The sequence below is a fragment of the Cyanistes caeruleus genome, chromosome 3, assembly GCF_971803275.1.
Source record: "Cyanistes caeruleus chromosome 3, bCyaCae1.hap1.1, whole genome shotgun sequence".
In the NCBI taxonomy this organism is placed as follows: domain Eukaryota; kingdom Metazoa; phylum Chordata; class Aves; order Passeriformes; family Paridae; genus Cyanistes; species Cyanistes caeruleus.
This window is the reverse complement of record NC_141703.1, coordinates 112,231,077-112,253,697: the sequence shown is the minus strand read 5'-3', so window position 1 is coordinate 112,253,697 and position 22,621 is coordinate 112,231,077. Positions and strand designations below refer to the sequence as shown.

The following is a 22,621-nucleotide window of genomic DNA, read 5'->3' as shown; positions in this document are numbered from 1 at the left end:
TATGCACACACAGATACGTAGGCACACATCAAATTCTGAGAATAAAGAAATCTGGATGATTTTACAGCAGTCTCGTGATCCCCAATTGCTCTTTCTTTCTAAACGCACTGCTTTAAATAGGCAGCTTTTCTCTTCTGCATGGTTTCTCACTGAAGCAATGTTTGGTTGTGCCAATTACGTGGCAGAATTCTTTCAAGCTGTTGTTAATATGAAAGTTTTATTAGTAGGTCAGTCATTTTGCTTTCAAAGCACAGTTATGAAAGATGTGTAAATATCTTTTTTCTGCAACGCCTTTTCTTGGTCTCCTGCAAAATTCAAGGGTAGAAGAAGAAAACTTTGCGTGTGACTCAAGCTAATGAGAGGTGAATCCATCCCAATACCCTGAGGAGATCACATGGATGTAACAGGGAAGAAAAGGTTTCAATTTCATTTAAAGGAAAAAAAAATCCAAGAGCAAACAAACTACCACAACAAATATGTTTTACAATATTCTGTAAAATAGCCTTAAATGTTCCTGAAGTTCAGGTCCTTTCATTTCACCAGATCTTTTGCATTTTGCATGGTGCTGTAGCTGAAAAACATTCCTTTGTTAATGTAACCTCAGTGCTGAAGTAAACCATGCCACAAAGCCCTCAGTTTTCCTGTAGCTCAGGCAACAAACCCGGAACACACTAGCACTGATTTACCATGGTTCTAATCAGCATTTCGCACATGGAAAACTCACCATGTGTTTCAGAACCCTTTGACACTCATCTCTTTCTAATACAAGTGCCTGTTTCTCCCTCTGCTGGTTTCAGAATAAACGCCTTGTCAAAAAAAGAATTAGATTTTGACAGCTTTTTTCCTATGGTTAATTGAGGTGATAGATACACTTGACATTTATCTCGGCGCAGAAAAGAAGATTAAGACATATTTTTCTCCGTGCATTCTCTGTATTAGAGGAGGTCACTTTCCAGGGTCTTTTTAATATGCCTGTGCAATTAATAGTGGTGATAATTCCGCTCCATATCACAACCTCTTTAAAGTTCTCTTTCAAACTGACAGATAAAACTCTCTCTTCTGTACGCAGGACTTGAATTAGACTAATCTTTTTCAAGTTTGCCCTGCAGGCCTTCCCCCCTCACAGTCCTGAAAATTAATACTGTCTGAAAAACACAAAGGATATCGTGCTAACTCACTTAGTTCAAAGAAAATGAAAAAGAGTCATATTTCAGTTTCCTTTAATTATTCCCTCTAAATTTTTGAGGGCGTCCCCCTAAATTGTTACTTCTGCAGTAATGCGATTTGAGCGTTCCACTTGTTAAGTGTCCAACCGTATTGTGGAGGGCTTTCTGCTCCTTGTCATGCAGAGCAGCTCTTAAGATTTCCACAGAAGTCACCAGATGAATGCAAAGTTTGGATGCCCTGGCTTATGTAACGTGGTTATATAATAATAATAATTTCCAGAGTGGAATTAATTAATGCTTTTCAGAAGCCCTGACGATTAATTCATACAGTTAAACCCTCTTAAGCAGAGTTATTAAAAGATCAAAGCCCACATATCACCCCTTCATATCCACAAAAAGAGTGCAAGTGCTCACAGTCTGCAGTTCACACATGCAGAGCTTTGGATTAAAGTCTGCTTTTCATGTAACATTATTATTATTTTAAAGGCTGGCATATAGCAGAAATAGTCTGTAAGGTGATAAAATAATTGTTTTCAGATATTTTCCCAGGTCTGCTGACATTTTTTATCAGTATTAATTACTTGGATTTGACATCAATAATTTTTTAATCATCCCTTTTTCTGTTTAAAACATGATGTTCTGTGTACTAAAAGGTTCAGGGAATATGTTAGGTGGGCTCTTTCTTCTAAACATGTTGCCTTTGAATGATGCTTGAAGCTACTAAAAATTTGCATATTAGGTTAGAGTGTATGAATATGAAAATATTAATAAGGAATGTGTGGACTTTGGGACAAGTTTATAAATGCCAGGTGTTCCTGCTGCATTCCCAACAAAACTCTTGCTAACACTTGAGGCTGTTGGTGGAAGGTACCAACATTTGCATGAGTAATGTTTGAAGGATGAAACATCCAGCATGGTTATGTTTCACTCCTTTTTTTAGGCTTATTTTTGGAAAAATATCTTCATTTATATCTTCTACTAATTGTTGACGTGGACCAGAAATCTGGCAAAGTATTGAGGTGTGTTTATTGGTCCCTCCCTACTTAGAAAAACTGTTGTGTCCTTTTGATATGGAAAGTTTTTCAGTATTTATCAAAGGATTTTTGTTTGACACTTTTGGTTGAGATGTGTTTCGCTCCCAGTTCTGATCCTGTCAGCAATCCCACAGGTAACCAGAATGTATCCAAACATGACAGTCCACACTTGGAAATTGTAGTTTTTAGATTCTTATCAAACATTGCTGGTCTACATTGTAGATCTCTGCAAAATAATTTTGGGTATGCATTTAACTAACCTTTTGTCTCCAGATTCTCATTCCTCAAAAAAGTGTGCTTGGATAGATTTTAGTTTAATCCAGAAATTCGTTTTCCATAGATATTTCTTGAAAAAAAGGGTATCAAAACCTGAAGTTAGGAAAAGTATTTGCATTCCCATTGTCAGTCCTTTTTAATCTGTGTTTCCAGCAGATGCTCATCCATTTCATGCTCATGAAGAAATTATCAGGACTTTGACACAGAGTTGCTTGCTGCTGTTTCCATGGAAACAGAAACTTTGGATTAAAGGCTAATATAGAAGCATTATGTGTGTGTATAATAAATATATCCACATGTATGGTGTGAGAAAAGGTTTCTTCTGTGGAGTGTAAAGGGCAAAACTGGCACAGCTCTCTTGATCTTTGACTGATAAGTGAGGGACTGCCAGCAGAAAAACCCAGATCTCTCTGTTCCAGAGTGTGTTTGCTTACCTGCCTGTTGTAACCTGAAACTGGGAGTTAAATTATAAAACTTATAAAGATATTTACTTATGTTTCGTGGACAGGTCAATGCAAAATGCATTTTTTCATCCACAGAAAAATGTGTTTGTTACAGCTATCTCTCTTGGATATTAGAGTTATGTTGTGGAACTGAGCTTCTTTAGGGCAGAAAATATCTGGGATTTTCTTTCTTACCCTGTATGGGTAGTATTTTTGGGAGCTGGATTTTTGTTTGTTTTGTTCTTTATGTCTTGAAGCAGGACTTTTTTGTGTCATGGTTGGAATTTTTTCTTTTTTTATGTAAGGTCCTGGTTTAGTTCTGTTTGAGGTTTTCTTTTGGTTGTTTTGGTTTTTTTCCTATTTGTTTGCTTTTTTTAGGTTTATTTCATTAGTTGTTTGCTGTTAATTCATGTCCTTACCATTTCAGCAAGCTAAACTGCTTGGGAATGACACAATCATCTGTGCCATCCTTAGAGCAAGAGCTAAGGAATAGAACCTTGAATGAATTTTGGGTAAAGCTCAATGCAACATTGATACATATATTAAAAAGGGGCATATTTTAGAATATACACCTTAACTCCATTTAATCAATGTGCTTCAGTAGGGTGCCAGTTCACTCTGACATTTGATTAAATGCCTACAGAAAAATTTATCAAATATCTTGGTGTCACAAAACTGGTCAACACAGGTGGCTCTATTTTCCAGAGATGGCTGTTCTTTGTTTCCATGACTTATTTTAATAGATAATTATCTTCCAAAACTGCCATTTATTTTTGCCCTAGTGATCTCCAGATTTTAAAAATCCAGAACTCTATGTTAGATTTTGAATGCAGGTGCCAAATCACTATTAAGTTACATCAGCCTGTGGGCAGCTGATGCACAGGGCCCTGTGTGTATTTTTATTGCAGTTCTCAGTTCTCAAGAGTGAGAAAATAAAAAAAAAAATAAAATGCTTTTCCATGGTGGTTTTTGAGGATGATACCTACTCTGGAACCTGGAACATGTTCAGCTCCTTTTTACCTCATTAGCAGATCTTTCCTTCACTTTTTGTCTCCAACTGGCAGGCAAAAAAATACACTCCTAATTTCCTGTGTTTCCACTCTTTAAGGACTGCTGAAATGGATGGTCCTTGCACTTGTTTTCACTGTGGGATTGGTTTATTGAATCAAAGTAAGAAAGGCACTTTGCACTTAGTGATTTAGCATCAGCTTTCAAGTTTTTGATGATGGTTCATGTCCTGCCTCCAAGAAATTCAGTTGCTTCTTCTGATGGATTTGAAGGCTACAAAGGGGATATGACTCATTTTAAAAAGGGAAGACAAGTTTCAATTATCTCTGGAGAGGTCAATATCTGTCTCTTAAAACTTTGGAGAGGATGAAATTCTGAACATTTATCATCGAGTGCCAGCTTCTTTGGTCACAGCTGCAAGGAAACAATTGTTAACTGTAGGCCATGGCAGAGGAAAGTGTGCCAAACCATAATGAAAAGATTCTCTTAACTTTAAATAATTAAATGTGCCAGGGAAGGTTTAGGCTGGGTATCAGGAAAAGGTTCTTGCCCCAGAGGGAGGTCAGGTGCTGAACAGGCTCCCCAGGGAATGGACACAGCACCAGCTTGACAGAGCTCAAAAAGTGTTTGGACACCGCTCTCAGGCACCTCCTGGTGTGATTTTTAGGTTGTCCCATGCAGGGTCAGGAGCTGGACTTAATTCTTGTAGGTCCCTTCCAACTCAGGATATTCTCGGATTCTACCTGCCCTTATGCCTTAATGAACAATAAATATGTTGCTACAGTGCAATTGATGTTGTGAGTGTTTAAGGAGCACAGACAAACTTATTGGCTTCTGTTTCTCAATGAAAACATGCTAATGCTGTCTGGTTTTCCAAGTAAAAGGAATTAATTGGGTTCGTAAGAGAAGGATTGGCATGAGAGGCCTGGAAACCACTGCTCCAGACTCTTCTCTTGAATTACTCTGCATGCCTCTGCCCAGGTAATTTCAGTGCTTTATTCTCCAATTGACATCCACAGCTGAGGTAATATTGCTTGGCAGAGATGTAAGAGGCTAAAGCATTTTTAAACCCTAAGATGGAAGGAACTGTGCAAGAAGAAAGTGTTGCACATTCTCTCTCAAAACCGGGTGCACACACCACCTCTGTGACATTTTGAAGGCATGAATCAAGTCCTAGCAGTACCTGTAGAGTATTTTAACATGTTAAACAGTAAAGCAGATAATATAAATAACAATAAAAGTAATTTTATTTCAACTTCTTTTGGGATTAAATACCCCTGAGATTCAAGGTATCATATATCAGGATTTGCAGAAGCCTAACAGATGTGGGAAGATGCTGTTAACATTTATTTTCTGGGCTTTATTTAAAATCTGATTGTTCCTCTTGTTGGCCAAATGGGCATCCCATCCTGTCCCCAGGCACTCAGTCACCTCTACAGCCCAGCAAGGAGGAAATAACTGCCTTGGTTGGACTTCATCAGAGGGATTTAAGCCTTGGGAGGGAAGAGGAAAGTAAATTTTTCTGTCCCCCAGGAAAAAGTGAGATTAATTCTTGTTTTGTCCTTTTTATTATGCTGGCAAAGTTGTGTGATTCAGGGTGCCCAATTCAAAGAGCTTTTCAGGGCACACAGAAGTGGTGCTGTGTCTTCCAGGCCCCTGCCCCTGTGTCACCCCCAGCCATGGAGTAGGAGCCCTTCTTAATTATATGTGAAACTACCATATGCAAATGATGGTATGGGCTTGAGTTCTATTAAGTTGAAATAGGAATCAAATAATGTAGAAAATTGTTTTTCTAGCTGCTGCTTTTCTGGAATGGGGCATCAGAGAAAGGAAGGAGAAAAAAGAAAGTAAAATGAAAGGGAAAAAAACCAAGAATAGATGAAAGAAGCAGCTTCTCCAAGTGCTTTTCCCCCCAGTCTTACCAGAAATCTGGTTGGTGTGTGTTTGTTTGAGATGAAAAATCCTATTTTGGCAAATATTGGCCAAACTCTCCCTGCTGTTAGTTTGACTTCATAAAAAAACAGATGTCAAGATCTCAAGTTAGCAGATGTTCCTCTGTCCATTAAAATTCCTGCTGTTGGAATAATAAGAAGGAAAGAACACATAGGGTGACGTTTTAACCACCCAGCGCTGGTTAATGTGGGAAGCTGCAGATGAACACAACATGTTCTAGCAGTCACAGACACTCCCAAGGACCTGGTCTGTTTATTTTCTACCTTGTAGTTTATTGCTGAGAGGGAAAAAACAGACAAACCCTTTTACTTTCTACTTAATTCAAGAAATAATTTTTTTAAAGAACTGTTATCTTTGCTAACAAATGTTTGGTTTTGTTTTTTATTTTTGTTTAAACTGTTTGCTTTTCAAAATGGACTGAAACTGAAGGCTTAAGCATCAAAAAACCATTGTTTCAGATGAAGAAAAGTATTTAATTCTGAGTCAACATGTTGCTGTTCAGGTTAGCTCATTACTGGAAAAATGAATTATTTCCATTGGTCTACTTGGGACTATTTCAGGACAGGATAAAATTTAAATTTCTTTACATGAAGAAGTTTAGAGCCCATAAATGTAAGATGCCAAAACTGTAGTCCCTACTTCCTTAAGGACTTTTTTGGGATTCTAGCCAAGAATCTGTCCATCATAGCTAAAGTTGTCATAATTTTGGATGCCCTATTCACACCATCAAATTCTGCTTGAAAAGTTTGATGCTAGAGGTTATGCTTCCAAAATCAACTACTTAAGTTCCTCCCTGCCATCTTGAGAAAATTTGTCAATATGCTCTGAGATGAAATCCCAAGATAATTTTGCCAATAGGGCCAATGCTGACAATTCTCACTTCTAGGCTCAAACAGTCTTTTCAGCCAAAAAGTGAGTTTATTCAGCTCCTTGTTTGTAAGTGCTTTCACATCTCAGCTTTTGTCCTTTGGCGGATTTCAGTCTGCTTCCTTCATTTGTCAGAGCTGTATATAATTTTTAGAGAGCCTCGAGTGTACCAGGCTGACAATAGGAATGATATCATCTTGTTGTACTAGAGCAACATCAAAGGGTTTTCAAAATATTCTGCAGTCATTGCTTATCATACAAGGAGATCATTATCATTGCTCCTGTTCTACACATGCTTAAGTGGATGCAGCAATTTGATTAAAAGACTGAGGCATATTTATATCTTATTTTAAAGTAGGTTTGATCTGGAGCTCAGTGTACAAGCCTTTATTTAGCTCCAGGCTTTTGATGAATTTATGGGTGGTGGTTTAATCTGATGTATTGCCTGCAAGCAGTGCTGGGTGTTGGGTTGTCTGCTCCTTCTCAGGCAATGTCTGTCCTTGAAGATGTGCCCCAATATTTGTCCCAGGCTGCTCAAAAAGGCTGCTGCCATGGCAGGATGGCATGCTCAGTAATTGTTCTCAGCCTCCCGGGATTAACCCTGGCAGGACACCCCCAAAAAGCAGCTCTGTGCCACATTGCACCCCCAGGGACATGAGGCAGAGGATGGTGAATAATGCCTCGAGTCAACCTTTTCATGATCTACTTACAACCCAGTAACCTTAATTTATTCCTGTGTTTGGAAAGGCATCAGCACCCAGCAGTGCCTTCATTCAGGGCTGGTGGCTGATACATCTTGCACTTGGCACTGCAGGTACCGTTTTTCTTGTTGATAAAGGCACCGTGGCATTTAATGTAATGGAAGTCATAAAACCATTATTGAAAAGCTCTGTAATTTGATCAGAGAGAGAATCACCTCTGAATACTCACTGGTGAGCCCAGGCTTGTACCACACAATTATTTTAGGGCACTTAGTTTTCTAAATGACAATATATTTTCTTCAATCACAGACAGGTTTACCTTGTGTTTTATTGGAAGGCTCGTGTACTGCATCATGGGATTATTGGTCTCAGACTGTGCTACATCTCTCAGCAAAGACAAGTGTTGCAGTCACTGCTACAGAATTAATGCTATTGATCAGTAATAGCTGAACATAGCTGGATTTTCATAGGGCATAAAGGCAATGCTGGGGCCCAATTTGATTTCCTGATGTAATTTAGGTGATGAAACTTCACCCAGGAATTCCTGCATTGATGCTCTTACTTTGCAGCTAAACAAGACCATATGTTTCAGGGATTTCCACAGCTCTCTTACTGGTGGCTGTGTAGTCAGGTTTAGCCATTAACATGAGCTCACGGTTTGTAGAATAACTTCTGTCTTGCACAGCTTTAATTTTCCTTATTACTGAAAGTGTGTACAGATTGTTACCAGACAGAACTATATGGACTTCCCCTGTCTTCTCTTCTCCAGTTTTGTGATGATTTCTGGTCCATCTTTGCAGCATAGGTTTCTTCCCAAATATTTATTCCTGTCGGAGCTTCAGGGAAGTTTCTGAAAACAGAGCATCCAGGGTCCCAAGGGACTACAGCCTGCATATCCTCCAAATTATTGGTGCTGTGAGGAAAGAGAGGAATTTTTTTGGTTTTTTTGGCTGCTCCTGACCAGCAGGATCATTTTTTTTTTTGGTGGTCTCAGTATTGCCTAAAGCTTTCCTGCTCTTCTGTGACTTGGAGAACATCTGAAGTCTCTGTGTTTTCTTTTATGCTCTGTGCAGAAATCAACAGCCTGAAATCTCATGGCCTGACTACATGATAATGGAAGCAATAAACCAAATAATTCTTCCAGCTAGAGGAGAATATTGTTTGAGAGGTTTGAGCAAGTGTCAGGACACAAAAAGAGATGGAGGACGCAAATAAAGAGCTGCCAGTGTTGTGCTGGAATAGACTACGAAAGTTGTATTGTGGCTTAAAAGGGATTTTTGCTGCTTTTACCTTGATTTTCTATTGTTTAATAATGTCTTCTAGCATTAATCATTCGTTCTCCCTACCTGTGTACCTACAAGCTTTGTAAATATTTTAGAATCATTCTTTGTGCATGCTGCCTTCATACTCTGGGAGTGTGAGCATACCAAACAGCAGCCAAATACCAGCCAAATATCTGGGTTCAAACATAGTTCTAAGGGTAAAATGATTGGGGTTTTAAAGCAGTGAGTATGGATTGTAGGAAGATTATATTAGTTGGTTATTTGCATGCATTGTTGATGAGTGATATTATTCCCTATTTAGAAAGCAGGAATTGATCTAAATCCTGTGCAGTTAAGGATATATGTAAAATGCAGTTTCAGTGGTTTGAAACCAGGCTCTTCACAGTGGTACACACTGGAAGGATGAGATACAACAGGCAGAAATTGGAATAAACCCTTTTGGATGGGAAATAAGGATATTTTTTCCCCCCCTTTGGCACACTGAGACAGCAGAGCAGTTTCTCAGAGAAATTTCCAGCCCTGGAGGGTTTTAGGACCCAGTGGTTGGACTTAAAGACCTTGTGAGCTCCCTTCCAGCCCCAGTTATGTCATAATCCTAATTAAGACACCACAGTGACAGATTCCAGCCCACACACTCGTCTCCGTAAAAAGCTATGATGGAAATTAATTGTTACAAAATTAATAAGTTGCTACTCTATGGTAGTTTCCTACCTCAAATTTACCATTGTATTGCTTTTTCCTGTGGTAATTAAACAAGAGTCTGCCATGGATGAATTACTGTAAGATGCTGTGTATTTATTGAATTCCAAATTTTCAAATATATGCTTGCCTAGGAAAAATATGCAGGTGGTTTCCTTAGAATGGGGGTGGTGAGGAAAACAAAAATATATCCTTCTCTACCAAGCTGAGATACCCAGAGAAACTTTCAGGTAATGATAAACCACTTTTTCTCTTATTTTCACAAATTTATGTGGGTTGAAATGGTATTCTAGACCTTTCAAAAAACTATCTGAGATGGAAAAGATATCATCTCCAGACAAAAATTCACAGTTTTTATTTATAGTTTTATACTTTTTATTTATACTCTTCATAGAGATTCCCTGAAGGGAAAGAAGTTTTGACTCAATCACTTCCCTGGGCAGTCTGTTTCAGAGCTTGACCACCTTTTTCATGAAAATGGCTTTTTTTTTTTTTCTTAATATGCAATCTAAACCTCCCCTGTCATAGCATGAGGACATTTCCTTTCATCCTCTTGTTTGCTACCTGGGAGAGGATACCAATCTCTTTCCAGGGATCAACTCAGCACCCTCAGTCACTCATCAGGGTGCTGATCTTTCTCTCCCTCCCCTGCTCCCACTCTCTGGAAAGCAGAACATGTAATTTTTAATTCTTTACTCAGCACTTGCAGAGTAAAGGCAGTTTTCAGTGATACTCTAAGTGTTGAAGGGCTCCTGGGAATAACTGTCGACACTGATGTCAGTCTCTGTAATAAAGATTAACTGAGAACTTCTAGAAAGACTTTCTGAGCCCTCAATCTGACTTTTAATGATTGAGTTTGTATTTAGAATACCTTGGATATCTTGCACTTGTCTAAAAATTCAAGTTTATCTTTTCTTCTTGAAAAGGACATCAATGAAAACCATAGATTTCACTATTTCTGGACATTCTGCCCTCTTGAATCAATGTATGAAATCCACCAAAAAGTTTTCTCATCTAGTCAGTAACAGGACATCACTTTTCAGGGTGTTCTTTGGATTTAACATATCCTGCCATTCAAAACCTCTTCTACAAGAACACTTCCATATTTTATGCTGAATTGATATCCTATAGGTTTATCCTCTTAATTTCATGAGAGGATCTTCTTGGGTTGTTTATCTGACCTTTTAGGAATTTTCTATCCTCCCAATAGACGTGGCTTGATAGTCACAGGTAACAATGTTGAAACTCAAAGCTTAGTTCCCTTACCAGAAAGCAAAACAACCCTGGCAAAATATTTTCATTTTCATGAGGTCTGGGAGGCGATTGAATTGAGTGATGGCCTCCCTGTGATGTTTTTCTTCTTAGAAATGAATCCATGTTTACTTATACTTTCTCTTAATTGGATGGCTGAATTTAACTTCTGGCGTGCATTAAGTTATGTAATTAAGGGTTGATTAAAGCTGTGGTTCCAATTTAGAACCCAGCCTGAAGAAACCCAGTATTTTAATAAAACTCATCACATTGCTCTATTTGTTTCCAATTTTTTTTCATTTTCCGAAGACTGCCTTAAATTATTTCACTTTTGTGTTTTGGTGAGGCTGCTTTGAATTAAAAATCCTGGGTGTAACTTTGCTAATGTTTGGGACTGAAAAGTTAGAGACTTCCTGTTCAAGCATATTATATTCCTGACCCCTGGTTTTGCAGTTGGAGAAACAGATGAGCAAATGGGTCATATGGAAAATGGATCAAGTGTCTAGGAAGGGTCATTAATGACTGTGCAAACAGAATAAAAAAAAGCCATAAAGGGAGCAGAATATTTTATTGCAAAGATTGAAGAAGGAATGTGTGCTGCAAAAGCTTTTCGAACATGGAGGGTAGGTCAGGTTCTGGCAAACTCTGAAGTTCTTCAGCAGAAACTTTAACAGATCATATTAGAAATTTTCATTGAAGACCAACAGCCCATAAAAGCAGAAAATTCCATTCTCTGTGGGCTTATGCTGTTCCCTGCTTTAGGTAAGTCCTAAGCTGGGGAAGAGAGCGTAAAAGAACAGTAACACTGGAGAAAAGAATAGAGGAGGATTGCTTGGAAATTCTGAAAGTGAATTCTGAAAGCTGAAAACTCAACAACAAAAAAACAATGAAAACCTGAAAGAGATGGCTACTATTTAGATCTTATACTGAAACTATTCAAAGTTTGAAGAGAACAGGCCAGAACAGAGAAAAAAAAACCAGGAACAATAGAAAAATATTGTGAGTACCCATTTTCTCAGGGGATTTCAGAGGGAATGGTCTGGACGTTTCTTTGCTGCAGGCTGTTTTATGTCCCTGAGCCAGAACAGCAATTTGTATGCATGCAGAGCTCCTAAAAACCAAAATATCTTTAATTACTTTGGAGGCAACTTCCACAGCCAATGGAACACAAAATAACAACATTATATGTAGTAATGTAATTGTTTTTAAAAATGTATTAACTTTGTCTCTACGTTGTCAGTTGAGAAAGAAAAGTCAGGCAAGTGGGTTCTGAAGGTTTTATTCTGATACTTCTTATACTTCTTATTCTTTTAGTTCTGTTAATAAAGTTTTCTTCATACCTTTTAAGTTTTAAGCTTATTTTGCCCTTCTCCTAATCCGTATCTCACAGCAAGAAATAAGTAAGTGCAGTGGTGGTTTTAGCCACTGCTGAAATGACCACATTATTTGTGCACACAATAGTTTGGTGTATCCAAAGAAGCTATTTCCCAAAAAAAACTAAACAACCAAACAAATTTTTTTAAAAAAATTGTTTTTATCCTCAAATTTTGGTTCTCAAAGGTGATGTTTTATGCTGCTTCTTAAAGGTTAAATACTGTTTCCATGTCTTTGGCTTCTACTTAATAGGGAGTACATGCAGATTACGTATGCCCAGGGTTTTCCAGTTTTTGCTGATGGATCTGAGGTTGGATGAAGTGTACCTTCACATTAATCAGGGCAGTGACTGTAATGGGAATCTTCTGTCAAAATACAGAGCCTGACAAGAGGGCTGCTGCAGAAGTAACGCAGTGCATGCTGTTTAAAGCCATTCCTGAGCATCCCTTGCCCGTGAGAAGAAATCAGATAACTTCTAGCCAGGTTCATCTGAAGATCCCTTCCAAATGAAATATCTCGTTTTATGGAAAGGGCATCTACTTTCAGCTAATTGCCTGATTGGTATGTTGCATGTGCTCAAAAGTGTACTGGAAGTGACTGTCAAGTCAACACTTGATTAGAAGGTTGTGTAATGAAAGTTTCCAACCTTTTCTTTTTTCTCACTCACGAAAACAGTTTCTATATAATGGAAAATGGTATTTTGTCAACTTTCAACATGTGAAAATGCTGAGATATGCCCTCACAAGGCAGTTGTTTCATGTGCCTGCATGCCAGAAGATCTTGAAATGTTTTCCAGCTCTGAGAAACTACCCAGTTAGATTTTTGCATTCTTTAGGCTAGCAGTAACTAAAATGTTATAGATGTATTTTCACTGATAAAGTACTGTTTTTTTTTAATTTCTTTGACATCTAAACAATGTATTTTTGTGATGCTTTTCAAATTTGGGCAGCATGATGTGTTTCTTCCTGAGTGCCTGTATCTTGGAGGGTTAAGTTACAGACAATATTTATTAGAAATACCTTTTTGGCCAAATGTTTGATTTGCAGTTAAAGGCAGAAGAAAAATTACAAAGCAATGACACTGCTTTATGAATAAAGAGGAACTCTGAACTGAAGTGTGAATCTGGACTTTTGGTATGCGAAACCTCCCTCTTGTGCTGCTGTGGAACCATAAAACTCCTTTAGATCCTTAGAAAATGAAATTATTGTACGTTCTAGGCTCAAGCATTGTCCTTTCAGTTTCTTAAAACTCTTGGGAAATAATCTTTCTCAGAAGATAATGTAGCTTTAAGTAATATTTCAACAGCTCCCAAGCTGAAGTGTCGCACATGACTGTGGTGAAAACTCGTATTTCTTTCTCATGGAGCCTATAGATTAAGAGTTTGACTGGAAATGAACAAATAACAAATTATTTTCTCTAAAACTGTATCAGACTGTCTTCCCATTGGCAAATCTTGCTGGAATAAAACTGAGTATTGTTTTAGAGTTACCACCTCTGCCACAGTTCTAATCATGGGGTGCTGGCAGCTTTAGTAACTTCAGATCAAGGTTATTACTGAAAATTTATTACTAATATTACTTCAGTTGAAGTTGAAGAATGATTAAAAAATATTGACTAAGCCTGGTAAAATTAAGGATATGTTTATTAAAAATCAAAGACATGTGGTCTTTGATAAGAAAAAAATATTTTTTTTGAAAAAAGATGTTTCTTTTTTTACTAAACAGAAATATTTTGGCACCATACGTATAATTTTTTTTCTCCACAAATTTAGTCTTTTTATTCCAGAGCTACTACAAGCAGACATAGAGAGGGATAAGAACTGTTTTTCTGTAAGAACCAGCGTGACTGATTTCTGAAACTTTTTTTTTTGTAATAGAACACTGATTTTCTAATTTGGAAAAAAGCATTTTTTTTCATGTTCTTCATATATACATAAATATCTCTTAGTGAAGGATTAAAAAATATAAAGAAATAAAGATATTTTTATTTTTTCAGTGAAAAATTTCTTCAGAATCGTCACATTCCTGACAACTGCTTCATTTGTATGAGGAGCTCATATTTTTAAAATGGAAAACTCTTTTTTTTCAGAACATATTCAACCAAATTCAATATTTTAGAAACAAATATTTTTCTGGAAGGTAAACTATAACAGGGAGCTTTTGAAGTAATTTGAGGTATGTGAGTACTTTGTTGCCCCCACTATTTAAAAAAAATAAAATCATGTTTTTATCTGTACTTTTCCTGGATGCAGCAAAGCTTCCACATAGCTTTAATTTTCATGTACTACTATGAAAATTATCCTCCAGTAGCTTAATTTATGGCAATATTTATGGTGCACACAGTTGCATATCCTACAGAAAATCAATATAATCATGCCATGAGACTGCATCATAATAGATTTCATAGATTACTACCATTTAATATCACAACATTTTTCTTCAGTGCTGTCAGGTTTTTTTTTCCCTCTATGGTATAAGAAGAGAAAATTAAGAAAGGAAAGAATTACTAACCAGAAGAGTTATGGATTTAAGTCAACTTTGGGAAAGAAGTGAGGTATTTTGATCTGTAAAAGATAGGTGAATTTCAATCACTTGAATTTACCTGACAGGCTGTTGAAATTAATGAGTCCATGAAAACATTTCAGGCTGTTAAAATGAATGCTTACATTAAGGAGTGTGAATCTGATGCCTTTTTTACAACAAAGGTGTTATTTAAAAAGACAAAAGAGTCAAATTCAGCTCCTTTGATTTCAGAAGGAAATTTGCTTACACCTGAATTTGACATTGCACTTGAATCTGTGGGTAGACTGAGAAGTGATATTTCTTTTTCTTTTACTGACATAAATGGAATTTGTTGCTTGTGTTTCCAATTCCTGCTTTGTTTAGATGTAATTTCTAACATAATTATTTTAGGTATAACCCATATAAACCGTGCATAGTTTCTACAGCTGCTTCTTACGTGCAGCTGCTGCATGGACAGAGACAAAAAGGCAACAAAACTGATAAATATTCTGCATCCAAAGAGCTGCTTTTTGCTGGAGCACCAGAACACAACCTCCTTTTCCTAGTGCCATCTAGAGGAGGCCCTTTTATTATTTTTCCCAGCCTTTAAAAGGGCAGGAAACACCCAGGAGAAGCTGGAGTGGTGCTCTCCCCACCTTCTGCCAGCCCAGGGATTTGAGCCACCACCCTGCTCGCGGGGGAACTCCCCCATGTTTTGATGTTTTGGTGGTTTCGTGATTGCCACCAATTTCCTGCAGCCAAAACATGAATTTGTCATAACTCCGAGCCCGTGAAAAACTAATTGAAATAAATCGGCCGTGACCACTTAGGGCCAATTGTGACGCTGGGAAAAGGGGTAATGGAACATCATAATTAGGGGCTGCTTCACGGTGCTCACCTGAAATTTTTGCACAGACTGGGGCCTGCTGGGCTGCTTAAGTAAGTATTTGCACGCTAACTAAGGATATTTGATCCACCTCAGTGTCAAGAGCTTCCATAAGTTTAAAAATTAAAGACGCGGGGAGTCTCCGTTGGGTTGCGGTCGGCAGTTTGGTTCACATTTTATTATCAGCAATGGCTCTATAATAAGCAGGAACTGTCCTCTCGGATTAGCTCTGCCTCAGCAGCTGCCCACTCTGCATCTCCCTCCTCCCCTGCCTCTTGCTGCAAATGGAGGAGGCCATCTGCAGGTTTTAACTTGCTTTTCAGGCTTGGATTCCGGGATGGAAAAAAAAAAAAAAAAGACAATGTATGTGCTTGTCTTCCCAAAAAATGAGCTTGCTTTCAGACCTGGGAAAAATCCTTCTCTGCCCTCCTGCCCTTTATTTTTCACTCTGCGTGCCCTGCATGGTCATAAATGGATGGAGTGCAGAATGGCAAATGTGGAACTAGATAGACAAATGTGAAATTTAGCCTAATGACTGGGCTTTTCTCAGTTGAGAAGAACTGGGATTTATCTCCTCTGTAAATAGCAGAGTGGATTGTAGTGATAAAGCTTTTCTAGATACAAACACTATCATTAAACAGCTGCACATCCTTGTTTATTTTGCAGGAATTGAACTTGATGTGCTCTTTCATCTTCCTTACAATTTATTGGCTTATGGCTGCGTTGATGAACATGAACTGTATAAAATATTTAAATACAACAATGAAAAGGCACTGCCTTTGTTTTGGTGCTTTCTACAATGCTAATAGTTTAATTACCACAATGATTAATCTTTGGTGATCTCCCCTTGGTAGCGTATGGAGCTTATTATTAATAGTTATTATTGGCCTCTTATGGGCTGTTGTGAGCTTGTTACATTGCTGAGAGGGTCCACAAAAGTTCTGGAAGAGCTCAAGTAGAGACTGACAAAGCCCCTGCTTCAACAGAAGAGAAATTTTTAAGTTCCCTGAGGTCAACGTCCCGTGACATGAGAGGACATGTAAGTCATTTAAGCAATGAACTCCTTCCAAACTGATTAAAACAATAAATCTGTCAGGGAAAATAAAATTCAGAAAAAAGTTTATCCATGAAAAAATTCTGTTTTGAAGTGATGTCTGGGTGTTCAATGTATTTTATGGTTTGCAACGAAACAGAACTTACATTACGAATTCTCATGGCAAACAAGGGTGGTGACAGATAGAACAACTTGCTTTAGCTCAGGTGAGAGATCATAAATATTGATTTTAATTTTTACTTTTTCAAATGAGTGCAGTCCAAGTAAAAACTCTCTCCTTTAGATCCTGAGGCTGGTGATGAATGCAAAGTTGTAAGCTTCCAATATATGTTTTTTTTTTTAGTCTTTAAAGCCAGTGTTTATAAAAAGATGGAATATAAATGCGGTGACATGATTTTTTGGTAGGAAATTAGTAATATTTTTCCTTTTATTCAGTATAAAATAATATAATTTAAGCCCATTTATTATGTGAATGGTTGGGACTTGTTAAGTGAAACCACCCCAAACTCGTAATGATAAATTTAGGACAACTGCAAGGTCGCATTGATTTCAGTAAACCCCATTTTATTCTTGGACAGCAAAATGGGAAGTCCCAAAAGAAAACCTATAATCAATGGAGCTAATTCAACAAACTAAGCATTGAGTCATAATTTGGAGGTCACAAAAGAACTCAAAACCTAGACTTAGGTAATTTACCTTTTAACATCCAAAACTCTTAAGCCCTAATTATCTCTCTACTGTTTAAAAATCAGTCCTTGGTGTATGGCTCACCAAAATATTTAAGAAATGTGAAAATAGGAGGAAGAAATTGAAATCTTCATTGTAATGTTACATAATATTCTAACATTTCTCTACAGAATTTTTCCTGCTGTTCTTACTGAGAAAAATAACATCTCTTGAAAGCTAGGTTTGAGATGCCAAAACAGGAAAACAACTTGGTTTTGAGGAAGGAGTAAAAGGTATATTAAATGCTGTTAAAAAAGCCACATAACAAAGTAAATTGCCCTGGAAGTTGATCTATTGCTCATGTATATTATGGCTGTTTAAAGAATGAAAAGTCAGGAGCCCCTTAATACGCTGTGAAAGCTTTTGGACTTGGCTTGATGCAATTATTGGTGTTCTAAAATGTATTTACTTTCAGGATACCCTGTGCAGCAGGCTGGAGAACCATCAGTCATTTATTACCACACTAATGCTCTGCTGTGACTTTGTTCCTATGGCTTCTGGACCCATTTGGAATGATCTGGAGGCTGATATAAATCCTGTTCCATTAATTTTGATTTTGTTCACGTAGCCCCTTTTTTATTATTTTTTTTTAATCAAAAGTACATGACATGGAAAATTGATGCTGTAGTCTCTGAACTAATAGCAGATGCTTTGTTTAATTTCCAAATTAGTCAGTATTTCTATTTTTTTTTTTGTTATATTGCATGTGCTAATGGTGTTTAAGGGTGGGGGTTTATTTGGAAAAGCAAGGCGGGCAAAGCAAATAATGTAGAGTGCCATGCCTGCCTTGCTGAACTCTCCCTGGTTTACTGCATTATTAAATATTGCATAAATTATTCAATGTCCTTTATATCAAACAAATATTATTTTGCAAGCAGGATTGTGTGAACGAAAGGGTGTTAAGCAAAACCCCCAGACAGAAATGAAATGGTTCTTTTTCATTCCTTGTAAAGAACCAATGCTCTCCTCTTCCTTTTATAGTTTTGTTTGTTTGTTTGTTTTAATATCACTCAGAGGAAAGAAAAATAGTGACAATTATGTGAGCTGCTCACTTTTTGTGTGATATTAAAATATTCCCTCTCAGAGGCAGCCAGAATGCGGCACAGAATGTGACATTCGGTGTAAAGGGAAAGGCAAATGCAGCACATGGTCTGGACTGCCCTCAGTGGCAGCTGAGTTTCTCTCACACTGCTGCTTTTGGTGTTTTGGAAGCCACTTAGGAGTGAAACCTGATGGAATGGCAGCAAAATCTGCTGCAGAGGAGAGAGGGCTTGCTGGGAGAAGCAGATAACACCACACAAAGTGCAGCCCTGGATTCAAGCACAAGCATCTAAAAGCTAAAGGCCACTTGTTATTTTTTAGACTCTGCTTTTTAATCTCTTTGTGAATGGCACCTCAGGCACCTTCCCTGTGTGAAGGAAGGTTATGTGCAGGTTATATATCCTGTTACATGCAGGAAGATGACAATCTTGGGGTGATATTTGTATGTGCAAAAACACCAGCTGGTTCAGGGCCCCCAAAAGAGGCTGTTGGGGTGGCATATGGAGATGGGGGTGGAGGGGAGGAAAAAGCCACGATATGGAAAAAATGCTTTTAATGCACAGACGAGGTGGCTGGGAGGGGGAAGGGTTTTCTGGTTTGTTTTGCTTTTTTTTTTTTAAACAAAGGGGAAGGTTCCCTGTACGAGCACTTGTTCTGAATGTTGCGTGGTCAGATTAGCCATGCTGCTCTGAGCAGTTTAAGGAGGTCTGGGAACGCAGAATTACCTTCCTCTGCCTCCCCACCCACAGCAGCAGCCAGGAGCTGAACTAAATAGCAGAGAAGTGTGGACCCAGGCAGGAATAAAGGCCTCTAACTGTGAAATGAGGAGTTGGGAATGCACTGCTGAGGTTTGTGCATCTTTCCCTTTGGAATAACTGGAAATGTGTAGGAAGGGGGAACTGGGCTGGAGAGTGAGAGGTCAGGGAAAAGGGAAGCTCCAGGCTTCGTTCCTCGATTCTGTTCTACAGCTTCTGACAAATAAAGGGGTCAGTGGAGGGAATTCCCGTGCCTGATCTGTGGAGAGCTGGGAAGGAAGCAAGGATTTATTGAGTGTCTCTTTCTGTCACTTACTTTTTCTTTACAAAGATGTTTGTGTTACAGAGGGCAGACCTCTGACTTGTGGAAAGCAGTTTACAGATTCACTGCTCGGTACAGTGACAATCTGATTTTTATTTGGGTTTGGTTTTTGAGTGAAGGGGGATTTGCCTTAAGCACATCCCTGTTTCCTTGTGCGTGTATCCATTTTGCTCTGGTTTTTCCCTTGGAGATGCCTGGATTCAGTTTGTTTTTAGTCTGTGAAAACACGTGGCGTGGGTTCTGTCACTTGGCCTCAGCCTGCCCTGCCCTGCACGAGATATTATGGAAACCTTGGAGAGCAGCATCTGTTTTAGTGGTGCCCAAAGGTGACAATGAAGTGGCATTGACACATCAGAGGCTGCTCCCGCACCCACAGCTCTTCCAATTGCATCTTGGAAAAATAAATACTCCAGTGCCACGCGCTATGTGATTTCTGAGCAAGGGGCTGGCTGGAGTTGCTGTTATCAACAAAGTCAGGCTGCACAAAGGGAAGTGTTTATAATTATTTACTTTGCTGCAGCAACATCCACAGGGTGTGAGCAGGAAGGGGCACCCTCTCTGCTTCGAGTCATGTAAACAGAGGAAATCATACTTCTGGCTACTGGGAAGTTTATAGCCTTAAACCTTGTTATTTTTCCTTTTAATCCTAAATCTAAGCAAAAATCAGTGTTTTCTCCAGCAGAGGATTTTTCTTTTCATGAAAATTTAAATATTTGCATTGTATCAACCAGTTAAGTTTTAAAATATTGGATTCCTCTTTGTGGGATATGAGAGCATGTGGGACCATACGAAAGGGTAAAAAATTAAGGGATCAAGGGCAGGATTTTAAAACATCATGCAAAGATGCTGCTTAGGAGCTTAATGATATTTTACTTTCATGGATATTGTTCAACACATAAAAAAAAAAAATAATTGGTGTTAGATTGCTAACTGGACAATGTTGGACCTCCACTGTGTGAAATTCTACTTAGATAATTATTTTATCTGTGTGTTTCATGGCTCTGAAATTACTCTTTCTCTGGTCCTAAAATTTCCTCTGTTCCTGATGATGTCCAGTAGAACCTGATTTGATATCTAAAAGAAAGATAGTCACATTAAAGGCAACATACAGGAACAGTATTTTTTTGTTTTTCTAAATTTTATTATAAATTCCCAAGTCTACTTTTTCTGGACAATTGACACTGCAAGGTGTAATTAATTTATTTTTTGAGCAATACAAAATCTTGAAGTTTTTTTTCCTTTATGGATTAACCACCACAGTTACTTTGTAATTTTGTCACAGATGATACTTATTTCAAAGAATACACTGATTTTGAACTATATTTTAAAATTATATTTTAAAATATGTAGGTAGGATATATTATAAAAATTCTGGTATCTAGAATTTATTGTTATTGAGAAATGCTGCAGAATTTTTTTTTTTTTAAATTATAAATCTCACTGGGTGCACTTTTCATATTGAAGTCTTACTACAGATTTCCTTTCAAAATACACTATATTAAACTTCCATAATAACAGTTAATATTTTAATTTTTTATATATTTTTCTTTTATTTGTACCTTAAATTTGTATATTTGCTAGACTTTCTTATTTGAGAGTGTGGAAGTTCAGTACCCAATTGTTTTCCCTGTGTTTTAAAAGGAATATATGCTAAATGAGATTATATCTCATGTGAGGGGTTTTATGTTATTCAAAAAGAAGGAAAGGAAGACTCATATAATTATAAACTACTGATACAGAATCTAGTTCTCCAAACATTGTTTGGTTTGGATAGTGACATGAAAATGGGAAAATACATTAGAAATGAATTAATCTTTATCATATAGCTATTTTAATACCTTTTACTCTTCCTTGTTGTTGTTTATTACTTAATGAATAACCTCTCTTTTACCATTTTCTGGCACGCTTTCCTTCGTACGAATTCAGTGTATTTTCAATTTGTCCCGAAGACCAAGGGGGAATAAGAAATTATCTTCAGGAATTTGTTATAATTACATTATATCCACATGAGCACCAAAAGAATTTAGCATGATTAATGCTATTATAAGGCATAGAAGGGTCAGGAACAATACTTTGCTCCTGTTCAAAAAAGAATTAAACACTTGCACAAGAAGAAATACAAGAATTCAAACCAATTATTTTTTTAATATATATATAGTTGAGAAAATACAAATAGTAACTGTTTTATCAACTACTTGTGAGAAACTTAATAGAAAATACCAACAAGCATGATTTAGTTTTGTTGTGGATGTATGCTGATAAGTGGAATAAACTTGCAGAGAATTAAAGGAAGCATTTTCTTCTCTGTTTTTAATGTTAATTAAAGTGACTCAACATTTACTCCACTTTATTACATCAGAACTTACTTATCAGCCCAGAATAAAATAATGCTACTTGTGTTTCAAATAATATCTTTTTTGGTAGTCTTCTGGATTTATCCTGGCTCTGGGAAGGTGGAGTCCATTGCTACCCATTTTTAAAGCCTTTTGTATGCAAATTGAGGGATGATTTTATACTAAAATAAAGTCTTGTGTTTGAAAACCCCCAAATGCCAGCAATCTCACAAAAATTATGTGTAGCTATCCCAAAGTGTGATGCAAGACTCAGGATTTAAGACAATGTGAATAAAGTTGCAATTTTTCTTACAAAATTCTGGTTCAAGCCCTAATTTTTACCCCTCTAAGAGAGGTTGCCAAGGTCAAAGCTATGTTAAGCACTAAGTCTGAGTATTGTCTTGATGTGTTAGTCCTGATTAGGAGCAACACATCAGGATAATTTGTTTTAGTAGGGTTGGGAGTTTGTCTCCCGGCGCGTTTCTTCTGCCGCTTTGTGTGCAAAGGTTGGAGGGAAATAAATGTTACTCTGTGGTGCTGTGGAGGGAAATACCTCGTATTGCTTTGGTTACCCATAATCCAGGGGCTCTGTAATTATCATTAAGATTTTGTTTCTTTGGGGGTTTTATATTTTTTTAATAGATAAAATGTTTAAATAGGTATTTATTTTTTGCAGTTAGCACGCTGAAGTAGGTTCATTCCTTCTTTCCCTGGTTTGGGGATGCATGTAGAGGAGGAGTGAATTTCATTATAATTAACTATTCACTTAAGTATGATTTCATCTAATTGCTGGGGTGATTAGTATACCTGGCTTTTATAACACCATAAAATGAAATATTGTGACTGAGACTGTATTTTTAACTCTGGTTCATTCACTTCACTAACAATTAGAAGCTGCGTTCTTTGTAGCTCATTTAGCTTTACTGCTAGCTAAGGAACTGAGGGGAA

General features: G+C 37.5%; 1 long non-coding RNA gene across 2 annotated transcripts in view; it reads left to right on the top strand.

Moving 5' to 3' along the window:
* LOC111942126 (uncharacterized) overlaps positions 1 to 22,621 on the top strand; it is a 130,144-nt gene that overhangs the window by 51,462 nt on the left and 56,061 nt on the right. Inside the window, exon 1 of one of the 2 annotated variants that reach the window (XR_015285230.1) lies at positions 15,194 to 15,495. The exons of the other annotated variant lie outside the window; for it this stretch is intronic. This is a non-coding gene — a long non-coding RNA (uncharacterized LOC111942126). Of the gene's footprint in view, positions 1 to 15,193; positions 15,496 to 22,621 lie in introns of those variants that run through there. 2 annotated transcript variants of the gene reach the window in all.